Source organism: Sminthopsis crassicaudata, chromosome 2, assembly GCF_048593235.1.
Source record: "Sminthopsis crassicaudata isolate SCR6 chromosome 2, ASM4859323v1, whole genome shotgun sequence".
Classification (NCBI taxonomy): domain Eukaryota; kingdom Metazoa; phylum Chordata; class Mammalia; order Dasyuromorphia; family Dasyuridae; genus Sminthopsis; species Sminthopsis crassicaudata.
The window spans coordinates 315,803,375-315,818,232 of record NC_133618.1 but is presented as its reverse complement, the minus strand read 5'-3'; the positions used below and the strand labels follow the sequence as shown (position 1 = coordinate 315,818,232).

The 14,858-nt window shown below is 34.4% G+C and overlaps 1 protein-coding gene across 6 annotated transcripts in view; it reads right to left on the bottom strand.

The window, feature by feature from the left end:
- Window positions 1-14,858, bottom strand: part of NUMB (NUMB endocytic adaptor protein) — a 178,309-nt gene that overhangs the window by 155,318 nt on the left and 8,133 nt on the right. For 2 of the 6 annotated variants that reach the window (XM_074290082.1, XM_074290084.1), the window contains exon 2: window positions 12,390-12,536. The exons of the other annotated variants lie outside the window; for them this stretch is intronic. The gene's annotated coding sequence lies outside the window, so the exon portion shown is untranslated. The remainder of the gene's footprint in view (window positions 1-12,389; window positions 12,537-14,858) is intronic. 6 annotated transcript variants of the gene reach the window in all.

Here is a 14,858-nt window from a genome sequence, read left to right as displayed (position 1 = left end):
GTTAGTTAAGAATCTGAAGCCAGATTTTTAACTCGGGTCATCCTGACATCAGATCCATTGCTCTATTCACTATGCAACCTAACTGCCTTGCTCCCAAATCATACTGTCACATCACAAAACAAAGTTCACGAGAAATAGATTTAGAAGGTATCTTTAAAGTAATGTGATCTAACCATCTCACTACAGCTTAGGAAACTAAAGCCCAAAGGGATTAAGTATTTTGCCAAAGATCAGATAAGTAATAACAGATAACAGCCAGAATTTGAAGCCAGGTCCTCTGATTCTCAATCCAGTATTCTTAAATTTTCTTTGCCTCTGCAAAAGGTTGGTTTGGCTGAACTAGATAGTACAGGAAGTATTTTACTGTGTAATATGGTTTAAAAAGGAACTTGGGACTATATTGTGAAACATTTTGAATGCCAAACTGAAGAGCATATATTCAATATTAAAGGTAACCACCGGAATACACTAAACAAGGAAATGACATGGACAGGCCTGCATTTTGGAAAACAGTGACTCCACTATAAACTGGAAAATAATCTTGAAGCAGGGAGAGCAATTAGGAGGCTACTGTAATAGTCCAGGAGAGAGGCAGTAAGAGTGGAAACTTGGGAAGTGGTCATGACAGGGTCAGAAGTAAGAGACGTTGTGGAAGTAGAAACACCAAGATTTGAGGTCTAAATGGTTATATGGAGAAAGGGAAGAGTCAAGAATAATGCCAGGGTATATACTAGAAGGAAGGTGCTACCTGTGACAGAAATAGGGAAGTTCAGAAGAGGCAGCTCAGGTGACAAAAGCAGAAAGTAAAAGGCATACAGATAGACTCAAGCTGCAGAATAGATCAGGCATTTTCAGACATGATCCATGTGGGAATTTGTTTTGCTTGATATTTTGTCTATTTGTTACAAAAGTTCTTTTTTGGTTTTCCACAAGGGCTGGAATTGGGTTGGAGAGGAGGACCAAGGATGGCTGGGAAAGGAAAAAAGGTAGGAAGGAAAAGAAGGTACATTTTCTTAAATGTACAGAACAGAAAGGGAAGAAGCAATTACAGATAGAGGATAGCTTTGAAATTTACACATTGATTTTATTATGTATTTAAAAAGAAAAGCAAGCTGCACATTTTTTCCCACATACAATCCTCTTTTTTCTGTTCTATGTACATGGAAATGTTCTTTCACTTGGCATTTTCTTAACATTATAAAAAAAAACTTGGATGAGAAAGGAAAAGAAAAACCAGGACATCCTTGTCTTCTCACTGCTCCTCCCCCAATCCAGTCACCCAAACCACATTGGGGAGTAGAAGGGGGATGCAGAGGCTCTTTGCCCTTCCCCTCCCAGACTCTTCTAGAGTAAGGCTAAGAAGGAAAAGCAACATGACTGCTCATAACATATTTCTAGTCTTTTAACATACATTATTCTCCTCCACACTTTCAGGCATGTTGGCCATTTGAATGAGATGTAGTCACCAACCACAATCTTTCTACAATATTACCAAGGCTTGTCATTTGCCTTGTTACTACCTCCTGAAGTCCTCCAAGACTTACTTATCCTGCCTCTACACCTGGCACAAAATATCTACAAATGTTTATTTCCTTGACAAATTTTCAACAGGAAGATCCTCAATATGTGTATAATTACTCCCAAAGATTTATAGAAATAAGATAGTAAAACACAAAGTATTTTAGATACTAACATCCTTTCACCTTTTTTGTAATACAGTTTGAGTTTTTTCTAGTCAGTATCTTAAGCTATTTCAGGTATCCGAAAGCTGAGGGGGCAACTACATGGTACAATGGACAGCATGGGCTTAGAATCAGAAAGGCTCATTTGGGGGCAGCTGGGTGGTACAGAGCATTGGTTCCAGAGTTAGGAGGACCTGAGTTCAAATCAAATTTCAGATACTTAACCAGCAGTGTGGCCAACTGCCTCAAGGAAAGAAAAAAAAATCTTTATCATTCAACACCAGTATAATTTTGTTGCCACTAGTGCAAATCTCCCCCATGTACACTTGTAGATCTGATACAGTTATTCTTCTTGTTCTCTCTCTACTTCCCCATGCAGGATATATCAGAGACTGTGATGTCAGAATTCAAACGTAGTAACTCTACTTTTATTGATGAAAAAAATAGGCTGATAAAGAAATCTTGACAGACTTTTTCCCATTTTTAATGTCTTCTTGCAAGAATCATCCTTTAATGCTTTTTTGGGGGATGCTGACCTGGATCAAATGATTCTCATACCAATCTTTCTTTAAATTCATTTGTCCCTCCATATTTCTCATTCTGAGATAACACTCATATCTTCTACAATTCTCTTCCATAAGGTTTCTAGAATTCTAAAGCAGTATTGTCCTTGGGTGCCAAATCTCTCCGTCTAGCAAGTCAAGTATAAACTGGCTATAATGATAGAGGGTTTTATCTTAGCCTCCTTATTGTGCTAAAGGTCTTAAATTCCATAGCACATAGTAAAAATTCACAGTCTGTTACTACATCCCTTCCTTTATATTAGAATAGCTTATTTATATGAGTTGGATTAGAAATTATGAGAGAACAGATAATGAAATTATATCTCTTTCTTACAGCAGAGAATACAGGACTATTAGGACAGACATATTATCCATTATAAAAATCAGATATTTTTATTAAATTATTTTTCTTTGTCACAAGGAAGAGGAGAGAATGACCATGAGACAAAGACAAAAACCACCAATAAAATGTTTTTAAATAAAATAAGATGGGTTGGAACTGTTCTGGTTGCACACCTTTACAATCTCATTTTTTAATATTCTAATATTGATTTTCATCTTTCTTCTATTAAACTGACAATCCTGTTTTTAAAAAATTTCTTCTTTCCCCACTTTCTATTTAAGTTTAAAATAATTAATTCAAAAAATGAATACAGAATATAACATGTATATGGGGACAAAGCTAATGTGGAAATTTATTTTCCTAGATTATATATTTTTATGATGAGTATTTTTTCATGTTTTTTAAACAGGAAGGGGAGATATAAATTAGTTGTCAGATCTGTCCAATATCTCCCAATTCTGTCCTTGAACTATTTATAATATGCAGATGCCAAACATCTAAAAAATATACAAGCTTCTGGCCTCTTTCATTTTTTGACCCCGAGCCATATTTCCCAACATTTTTTCACTATCTTCCCCTCTGCCCATATTCTCACTGAAGCCACAGAAAGTTTCAATAGGTCTTACCAAGTTCTGCATAGAATTTTTCTACCTCCTCTTCTCCAACAGCTGTTAGTGAATAACCTATAATTACATTTGAAATGAATTTTTTTAAAAAATAATCATCAAGAATACTACAAAATGACTAAGATGGCAAGACCAAAGGTCACATGAAAAGTTGGTTTTTTGTTGCCTTTAAATAAAAAATAAAAATAAATTCACCTTCTTTTCTAGTTGTCTCTCCAAAAAACTCTGTGAATTCTTTCCATTTAGGTATTTTCTTTATATCTCTAGTTTCAGTTAGAGTAAAACTAACAATATTTCTATGAGGCAGTCCCTCCAAAAGCATGTCAAATGTCTAATCATTAACAAGAATTTCACCTCTAGTTTATAAACATTCTAAGCTCTTTTATGCCTCTTAGCACCCTCTCCACCATTTAGTCCCTAGTACAGAAGTCTAGGATGGGGTCATTTTATATTTTCCTTTCTTTAACAATTTTTCATGACCAAAGAATTCATCACATGGTAGCCAGCCTGTTAGTTATCTTACTTAATTCAGAACACATGTAATTTGTCACACTATCTCCCAATTCTAGTACCTTTCTTCTGTTGATTATTATTTTTCATATAGTTTGTTTGTAAATAGTGGTTTTCACGCTACTACTCTCATTAAACTATAAACTCCTTGAGAGTAGAAACTGAACTTACATTTCTTTGTATCCTCAGGACTTAGCACAGTATCTAGCATATAGCAAACACTTGACTGTTACTAAGATAACAGGTTTTATGTCACAAAAACTATGAATAAATGATATTCTATAAGTCAAATGTCTGAATTCTAGTCAATGTAAACCCAAGTGAACCAGCACATTTGCAATCTCCTTTAAAAAAAAAAAAAGTTATCAGTATTACTACAGGCATTATGCCAATTCATCCAACATAATTCAGTTCCTCCCCAGAGTCTGCAATCAAAAAAAAAAGTACAATACCAAACAATACAAATATTTATAAAATCAACCATGTTTAATTTGAGTGAGAAAAAATAATGGATGATTTAGTGATTTTCCACCAAACTTTTTTCTGAGCAATAGGAGAGAAAAACACAAGTAGAAGCAGCAGCATGATTTCCCAAAAAATTAATTAATCTGGCAAAGCACCTGTTTTGTATTCTAATGAGGGCTCTGCAAGCCCAAAGGAAGCAGTGTCAAGGAGAAATGTCATTAAGAATACGTACAGGGGTAGCTAAGTGGCTCAATGGATAGAGCACCATTCCTGAAGTCAGGAGGACCTGAATTCAAATCTGATCTCAGACACTTAACCCTTGCTATATGTGACCATGGGCAAGTCACTTAATTTTTTTTTCCTGAGGCAATTGGGGTTAACTATAAGAATACAGATACAGAAAAAAAAAACTTAGAAAGTTTAACATATCTGCTATGTAAATAACACGCTTCCTTTAAAATGCTAGACAATCTTAAAAATTATGTAATAGTTTTCATTTTGTAAAATAAATATTAAATTATTTTTCAAACATTAACCTAGAATTACAAAGAAAACATCTGAAAAATGAATTTTTTAAGGAGAAATTTAAAATTTAGAGTTAATGGAAAAATTAACTCTAAATTTTAAATTTCTCCCTAAATTCTGAATCTTTTTTTCCATACAGAAGAAAGTATCATCATTCTAAAATATAATTCAATTCTGCACTTGTTTTCAACATCCATGGTAAGTATATAAGAAGGAAAAGAGTGCAAAAAGATCATGGAAAGAATAGGTGGTGGTGGGAGGGGAAACACAATAAGAAGAGGTCACAATAGCCATTAGGTTTCTGTAGAGGGATATGAAATATTTTAAGTATCCCATCTCTGAAACATTTACTGTAACTATTATACAAAGATACCTTAACACATAAACAAAAAAGTGGCTGCTGAATATCAGTGTATTAAACATAGGTCACAAAATAAGGGGGAAATAATCCAAACTATATTTAGAAGACATTGGGTGCTCTCCTGGGCTGTAACAAGGATAGAAAATTAAAATTATTGTCTAAAACTACTCACCCAATGTACCACACTTCAACTAAAAGAAATATATACACCATATCATACTCCAACCCCTCAGTCCAAGGTGCAATCACTAAGGGTGTTATAGACAAAACAAAAAATAGTATTCTTTCTACTGAACCATAGGATTCAGTGGTTCTTATACTTATATCATGGGTGGGGGGGGGGGAATCCTGGACTGTTATAGAACTTTTTGCCTCATCCTGCCAGGAACCAGGCCCTTAGTTTAATTATGTAATCATGTATGTGCACCCTACCCCCTTATGTATCCTATTAGAATGAACCAAAATTAAAAGGTCTTTAAGGGCAGGAACTCTATGTAACCCCAGATCACAGTTTTAGACACAGATAAAATACCTAAATGCTTTTTGTCTTATTCAAGCCAGACTAGTGTGCATTATTAGTGCTACTGTGAAATGGTTCAATTACTGTGGGTTTCAATCATGCAAGAAGTGTGTTTCTACTTTTTGACCCAAGGATTCCAACATGAGGTCTATAGATCAAAGTCAAAAACCAAAGTCCAATGTGTGTCAAAATAATCCCAGTACTCTTTAGGGTAGCAGAGAACTAAAACAAAATGGGTGCCCAAAGTGAAGAATAGTTGAAAAAGAAAATAATGACATGCAAATATAAATTGATGATTATTATGTAATGAAAAATGAAAAATTCAAAGACGTATGGGAAATATGTTGTAAACTAACACAGTGACTACAACAAGTAAATGAAAAGAATGCTAATGAATCTCTTAGTATCTGAAAAATCAAAGGATCAAGAAACAGATAATAAAACTCTTCAAGACAAAGAAGCAAAAGGAAGCAGAGAGACTTCTATGGCAGAGTAACTGCAACAAATATTTGTTGTTTACTTTCTTTGTCAAAAAGGAGAATTCAAGCTGGAAAAAAAAAGGGCTGAAATGACTATACAAGAGGCATGTGAAACTTTTTTTGTAATTCCCAACAGGGTCATGCTAGACAAATCACATTTTCCTTTCTCTCAGAATTAATAGACTGCTAGATCAAAGGAATATTATAGACATAGCTTACTTGATTTTAGCAAAGCATTTCACTAACTCCCTTCCCACTCTTCTGACAGACAAGACATGGAGACATGGGCTACATCAGGGCTTCTGAGCATCTTCTATGTCATGGACCTCTTTGGCAATTTGGTAACCCCTTCTCAAAATGGTCTTTTGAATGCATAACATATAAAAAAAGATTGAAAAGAAAACCAATTAAGCTGAATTATCACATTACTTTAAAAATCCAATTCACAGGTCCCTATGTTAAGAACTCATGTACTACATGACAAATACTATAGGTTAGATGCATTTGGAACTGAGCTAGTTATAATCATTAATGCTATAATGACACAATGTCAATTTGAAAAGGGGTTGTAAGGAACATACCCAGAGGATTAGTCCTTGACACTGAGTCAGTTTAATCAATGATTTGGATAAGGTATAAATGGAATACATATTAAATTTACTAATGATAGACAGCTAGGATACAAAAAGATCCTGACAGGACTAAAATTATTGACAAAACCAACAAGATGAAATGCAACATGGATAAATGTGAAATCTTACATTTAAGTTTCTATTTTTTTAATCAACTTTACAAGTACAAAATGGAGTATACTTTTTGAAAAAAGACAGGGGTTTTAGTGAAATACCAGTTCCATATAGATTAAAAGGATTAAAACTAGTTAGATCTTAGGCTGCATTAGGTGAGGCCTAACATCCAGAACAAGGATAATCCTGCTGTACCACTATCCTCTCATACATATCCAACACACATGTCATTCCACACATCCTGTCAACTGGAGTAAAATGCTAAGTACTGGGCACCACATTTTAGGCTAGCAAAGGTAAACAAGATGGCAAAGGACTCTGGGATCAAATCATTTAAGCAACTGAAGATATTTAGCTTGAAGAATATAAGAAAAAAGAGACATAGTAGCCATAACAGTTCTCTTCATACTTGAAGTGCTGTCAATAGAGGAGGATATTTATTTTTCTACATTCCTAAGGAAAGAACTAGGAGCAAGGAGTAAAAAATTTAAGAGAGAGAGACTTAGGGGAAAATTTTCCTAATAATTAGAAATGTCTAAAATTTGATTCTCAAAATAGTGGGTTTCCCCCAATAAAAATCTTTAACAGAAGGATAGATCACCATTTATCAGATGTTACAGTGGATTTTTTGTGCAGCTACAGGTCTTACTAGATGGCTTCTGAGGACTGTCTGAAATCTGTGAAATTCTTATTCAAATATATTCAGAACTTGTCTGATGCCATTTTAATAAGCAGGACAATGACATCATGATTTTCTCATTTAAAAAAAATACAATAAATCTACAAATCAATCTTCATTTTGCTGGGTAAAATTAAGGTAGTAAGTATGCCCCAAACATGTCCAAAGTGCTGTAAAACTGAGCATACTCTTTGATTCAGCAAAACTACTAGGTCCTTAACCCAAGGAGATCATAAAAAAGGGAAAGGGACCCACGTGTACAAAAATATTTATAGCAGTTCTTTTTATAGTGGCAAAGAATTGGAAATTGAGGGGTGTAAAGGTCCTGTTGCCTCTCAATTGGAATCCTTCTCTGGGAGGAGATCTCTATTCTGTATAATCTTTTTTTCTGTGAGCAGGTTTCTTGGGAGCTCTGAATCTCCTCCAGCTCTTGTCCTTCCCCAATCCAGACTGCTTCTCCAGGCCCAATGTTGTCTTATTTTATCCTCCCAGATAATGGGCATGTGAGAACTCAAGGGCTTGTGGGAACTCCTTCAACCAATGAACTTGCTCCCTTTAAAGGTTGTGTAAACTCCTTTTCAGAACTCCTTTTTAAAGGTGCAAACTCCTTTAAATGTAAGGCATAAGGTGTAAAGGTGTAAGCTCCTTTTCAGAATTCTAAAGGTGTAAACTCCTAAAGGTGTGAACTCTGAGCTAGAGAATTGTTTAGACAACCTGAGTTCTCACCTTATAATCCCAACAGAGGGGGACACCCATCTATTGAGGAATGGCTGAGTAAGTTGTAGTATATGAATATAATGGGATACTATTATTCTATAAATGATGAGCAGATAGATTTCAGAAAAACATGGGAAATTTTACATGAACTGATGCCCAGTGAAGTGAATGAGCAGAACCAGGAGAACATTGAACACAGTAACACTATCATGCAGCTATTCTCAGCAATTCGATGATCCAAGAAAATTCCAAGGGATTCATGACAGAAAATGCTGACCACATCCTGAGAAAGAACTATGGAGTCTTTATCCACTATATAACTAATGTGGAAATATGCTTAATATGACCTATATCAGATTGCTTGGGTTATTGGGGAAGGGAAAAAGAAAGAAGATAGGGAAAAAAAATTAGAACTCAAAATCTTACCAAAAAATGTTGAAAATTTACATGTAATTGAAAAAAATAAAAGACTATTAAATTGAAAAAATAGTTTTAAGTAGTTTTTAATCAGAAAGTTCAATTATTTTAATTATATTTCTGTTAAACTAATTTATTAGTAAAGATTTATTTTTTAATGTCAATATTCTTCTAGTGACATTTTATTGCTATGAATCACATAGCACTGCAATTTCCAAAATTACAAGGAACCTGAAGAGTTGTGGAAGATATGCAGAGAATAAAAGTTGTACTACTGTATAACCAGCATGACCTGGCAAAAGAAATAGTGTAAAAGATGTCACTCTGGAAATGAATGATAGGAAAGACATGTCAGATCACATATAAAAAGCAAGGAATAACATTGGACAGCCTGAGTCCTGAAGTAGTAATCTAATGGTTAGGTGGCTCCTCCTTGGGGCTTTTATGGAAACACACATCAATGGGCTATTCAGCACTGCTGAGAGAACCCACAAACATGAGACCATATTATCTTATTCACTACTGCACTTAGCAGTAATGTAGCATTTGTTAAAATGCTTTTTGAAATCAACCAACAAATATTTACTAAGTACCAACTATATGAGCAGCATAATAATGATTAAAATAAAACATTGTCCATGTTCCTGGATGCTTAATGTTTACTGATTGACTGTTGGAGAAACAAAACCAATACTTACAGAAAAAAATGTAAGATACTACATAAACATATCAGAAGATGAACTATCACACCACAAATGCAAAAACTGAGGAAATAGATGTCAGCATGTACTTGAATAGTATAAGACAACATAAAAAAGAAGATAGATGTCAATATGATCGACTTAGGATATGATAATAAAATCTATCAGTATGGGATATTGAGAGAATACAGATACATATATAAAGATGTGCTATGTGTGTACACATACATATAACCTTTTAAAGAGAGCTAATAGCATATACATTTTTGTAATCTTTCTTCATTTTCATACCAACATTCTCAATATTATGTTAATTAAACCATGATTAAGAAGAGACCAGGCTATAACAATAACCCCACAATAATACTACCATAACAAATTTCAAAATTAAGGAATGACCTAGTTTCAAATTCTGACAGACATCTAAAGCCATGTGACTTTCCCTGAGCCCTGGCTCTTTATTTATAAAATGACGGAGTTACACAGTTTCAATTAAACATTTATATGCAAAGCACTTATGAACTTTTGAGATCCTTTTCACCTCCAACAGCTTCTAATTTTTTTTTTCCTAGAAAGTGTTAAGTGTCTGAGGTTATATTTGAACTCAGGTCCTCCTGACTTCAAGGCTGGTTCTCTATCCACTGTGCCACCCCAATAGCTTCTAATTCTATAGAGGATTACTAATAAGATTTAAGAGATGTCAAATTTAAGAGAGCTCAAGCTCATTTAATAACTGAATTAATCAGAAAGTGGGTGATAATTCAATTTTTTATGTTCTCAGATGTTGAAAGATCTCCACTTTGTACATAGAGATCTTTCATGTATCTGATCCTATCTGATCCTATCACACACCCACAAATCCTTCCCCAATAGTGAAACAATTTGAAAACTGAAAAGGAGCATTATTTGTTTTCCAGTCTATCAAAAAAGTAAAAACTGAGTTGTCTACATAGTACAATAAATTAAATAGCTCATATTTAGTTTTGTTTAATAGTCTCCTCTTTAGGCTAAAATAGATAAAATTCAAAAATTACATAAGCTTTTTTCTTTAAAAAAAATTATGTGTTGAAACTAGCACATAGTTGGTGGAATTGTGAAATGATCCAACCCATTCTGGAGAGCTATTTGGAACTATGTCCAAAGGGCTATAAAACTATGCATACCTTTGATTAAGCAGTCTCACTACTGAGTCTGTATCCCAAAGAGATCATTAAAAAAGGGAAAAGGATCCACATGTGCAAAAATGCTTGTAAATAGCCCTTTCTATAGTGGCAAGGAACTGAAAATTGAGTGGATGCTCATCAGTTGGGGAATGGTTGAATATGTTATGGTATATAAAGGCAATGGAATATTATTTCTCTATAAGAAATGATGACCAAGCTGATTTTGTAAAAGTCTGAAAAAATTTACAAGAACTGATGCTGAATGACATGAGCAGAACTAGGAAAACATTGTATATCGTAACAATAAGATTATATGATGATCAACTGTGATGGACTTGGCTTTTCTCAACAATGTGGTGATTCAAGACAATTCCAATTGACCTGCGATAGAAAAGGCCAATCACATCCAAAAAAGAGGGCTATGGAGACAATATAGATTGAAGCACAGTATTTTTATCTTTTTGCTTGTTTGTTTGATTGCACATATTTTACCTATATTAAATGGCTTGTCTTGAGGGGAGAAGTAAGTCAGGGAAGGAGAAAAATTTAGAACACAAAGTCTTGTAAAAAAATGAATGTTGAAAAGCATCTTTACAGGAGATTTACATGAACTGACACTGAGTGAAATAAGCAGAACCAGAAATACATTGTACATAGTAACAGCAAGACTGTACAATGATCAACTATGAAAGACTTGGTTCTTCCCAGTGATTCAGTGTTCCAAGGTAACCCCGATAAAATTCGGATAGAAAATGCCATCTGCATTCAGAAAGAGAACTATGGAGACTGAATGTAAATCAATTTTACATTGCTATGTTCACTTCTTTTTTCTGTCTTTTTTTCCCTCTCCTGTGGTTTTTCCCTTATGTTCTGATTTTTCTCTCTCAGCATGATTCATAAAGAAATGTATATTTTTAAAAAATACATGCAAAACCAGAAAATAAATAAATGAAATACTTTTTCAAAAAGAAAGAAAGAAAAGTATCTTTACATGTATTTGGAAAAATAAAGTACTACTGGGGGGAAAAAAGAAATTATGTGTTAAGGAGTATTCCGAATGTATAAGCTTGCTGTTTTAGTAAAAACTCAACCATAGATTGCTTTTGATGAAAGTGTCATGACTGATAAACAAGTAAACCACTTCCTTTTTACTCAATTTCTGATTTCTACATAAAAAGCACACTTATCAACTAAGAAGAGATGTTATATCATCAGAATACATCTTTTTTTTTTAAGCAGAAGTCAGTATTTTTTAAAATTTACTTAGTCTTGAATTATTCTACCATGTGATCAGTGACATACATGCTTAAAATAGCTAGCTGAAAACAGAGAAAAGTACAATTTTCAACCATACTCACATGCAAAGTTAAATCGATTTTGAACTTTGGCTTCACTAGCGCTAAATTCTAAATCATTGAATTAAACAGCCACAAACTAATAATTAAAGTAACTAGTATCTATATGACCCTTTTTAACAGTTTGCAAAGTAATTTATATGTTATTTGGTCCTCACAACAATCCTTCGTGGTAAATGCTATTATTATTGCCCTTTTACAAATTAGGAAACTAAGGCTGATATTACCCAGGATCATATACAACTATTATATCAATATGGACATATTTGAACCTCAATCTATCCTTTAATATTACCCCACTGGATGATCAGAAATTATTTTTGCCTATCTTTCTCTCCCTAGCACTTATCAGAATATTTGGAACATAGTAGGCACTTAAATGTACTGCTGACAATCTGGAGGATTAGAGTACCAATTTAGGTTTTTCTACAATGCCCCAACATTCCTTATAATTAGAAAAACAGGAGAAAAACAATAAACAACTCTAAAAAGAGTGGTCCTAGCAGTAGGAATACAGAGAGGCTTGGAGAGACTTACATCAACTGATGCTGAGTGAAATGAATAGAACCAGAAGATCGCTGTACACTTCAATGTTGTATGAAGATGTATTCTGATGGAAATGGATATCTTCAACATAAAGAAGATCCAACTCACTTCCAGCTGATCAATGATGGACAGAAACACCTACACCCAGAGAAGGAACACTGGGAAGTGAATGTAAATTGTTAGCACTACTGTCTATCTACCCAGTTTACTTACACCTTCGGAATCTAATACTTAATACATATATTGTATCTAGGTTATATTGTAACACATGTAAAATGTATGGGATTGCTTGTCATCTAGGACAGGGAGTAGAGGGAGGGAGGGGATAATTTGGAAAAATGAATACAAGGGATAATGTTATTTTAAAAAATTACTCATGCATATATACTGTCAAAAAAAATTTATTAAAAAAAAAAAAAGAGTGGTTCTTCACAAGTCTAACATCCAGAATACAATATTCAGTTGCAAGCCATATGTCAAATGATTAATCTCTCCAATAAGAGAAATATTAATATATCTATCTGTAGGTTTTTAAATGGCAAATATATTTAGATTAGTAAATCCCCTATGAATACTGCTGTTTTAGAATCAGAGTTGGAAATGTGCCTTGTGCATAATAAGCACTTAATAAATGGATCTTGAATTGAATTGATAAGAGGGATAAGATACAGTAAAAGTATGCTGGGTACACAATGCATTAAAAGCATCCTCTGAGAACCATCTGCACCCAGAAAGAGGCCTGTGGGAACTGTGGGCATCACAACATATTATTTTCACTTTTTTATTGTTGCTTGTTTCCATTTGGGGGGGGGGGTGTTTCATCATTTTTCCCCTATTTGATCTGACTTTTCTTGTTCAACATAATTGTGGAAGTATGTATGGAAGAACTGCAAATGTTTAACATATATTGGATTATTTGCCATCTAGGGAAAGGATGGGGGGAGAAGGGAAGAAGAAAAAAAAAATTTGTAACACAGGGTTTTGCAGGGGTGAATATTGAAAAATATGTATATATGTATATCTGGTCTCCTAGCTGTGTGACCCTGGCAACTCAACCCCAATTGCCTCAGCCAAAAATAAATAAATAAATGAATGAATGAATGAATGAATGAATGAATGAATGAATGAATGAATAAATGAATAAATAGACAGATGAATTAATTAATTAATTAATAGATAGATAGATAGATAGAACCTGAGATGAGACATGTGGTACAGTACAGTAGCCAAAACACTAAATTTAAACTGGACCACCTAGATTCAAATCCTTTTTCTCTCACTTGCTCCCATATGTGTGCCTTGGGGAAGGCATCTATTCTCTTTGAACTCAGTTTCCTTGTCTACAAATAAAATAAGAGGGCTGAATTCCAAGGTCTTTTTGTCACTTAATTTATAATTGGGATTATCTGTTACAAAATGTTTTTTAAAAACTTTACAAATCATGTGAAACTGGGTTAGCATGTCTTATAGCTAACCAGCAATGTGCCCACTAAGCTCCATACATCTCTTGAACTGCAGTTCCTAAACAATCACTAAGCATCTTCTATGTGTCAGACACTGTACTAAGCAAGAGAAAAAAGTCCCTGTTCTCTATGACCTCACAAATGGGGGAAGACCTGAAAATTATTATGTAAAATCATTTGTACATAAATATGTAAAACATATAAAAACCAAAATAGGATAAATTGAAGACAGCCAAGAGAAGAAGTATTAACATTAAGGGAAATGTTAAGGATCATGTCTAAGTGAAGGGGCAGGTCAATTCTCTGAGAGCCTCCACAGCTATGAATCATAACACTTGAAGGAGTTGCAAAGCAGCATTTGAAGATGTTCCTTGTGGATTGGGAATGAAATAAATTGGAGGCAGAGGGAAGAGGAGAGAGGTCAGACAAGGCAACTGCCTCTCAGTCTCCTTGTATCATCATCATCCTTTCACATGAAGAGATCCATTCTACAGGTCTGAGTTAGACTTCCAGAAGCCACTGGCAGGTGGCTCCCATATCACAACAGAGAAAATGAGATTTTAATTGGGAAGGCTGGGAGACAGATGAGGAGGCATGGAAGGCAGCAAGTGAAAATGCAGTCAGAAGATTGAGTGCCTTGTTCAAGGCACAGAAAGGAAGACTGTGTATCAATTCTTTGGAAAGAAGGAAGGAAGGAAGGTGTAAGATTGGAAAAACAAGGGGAGGCCAAGGTATTGAAAAGTTTTGAAAACCAGAGGATTTTCTATTTGTTGCTAGAGGTGACAGGAAGTCCCTGGAGTTGATTGAATTGGAGAGGAGAGCATGGTCAGACTTCACCTTTAGGAATATTAATGTGATAGCTGAGCAGAGTATAAATTGGAGTAGGAAGAGACTAGAAGCAGAGAAACCAACAATCAGGCTACTACAATGGCCCAGACATGGACCAGGTGATATGAGCCTAAACCAGGTAATAAGAGCCTACATCAGTGTGGTGGTC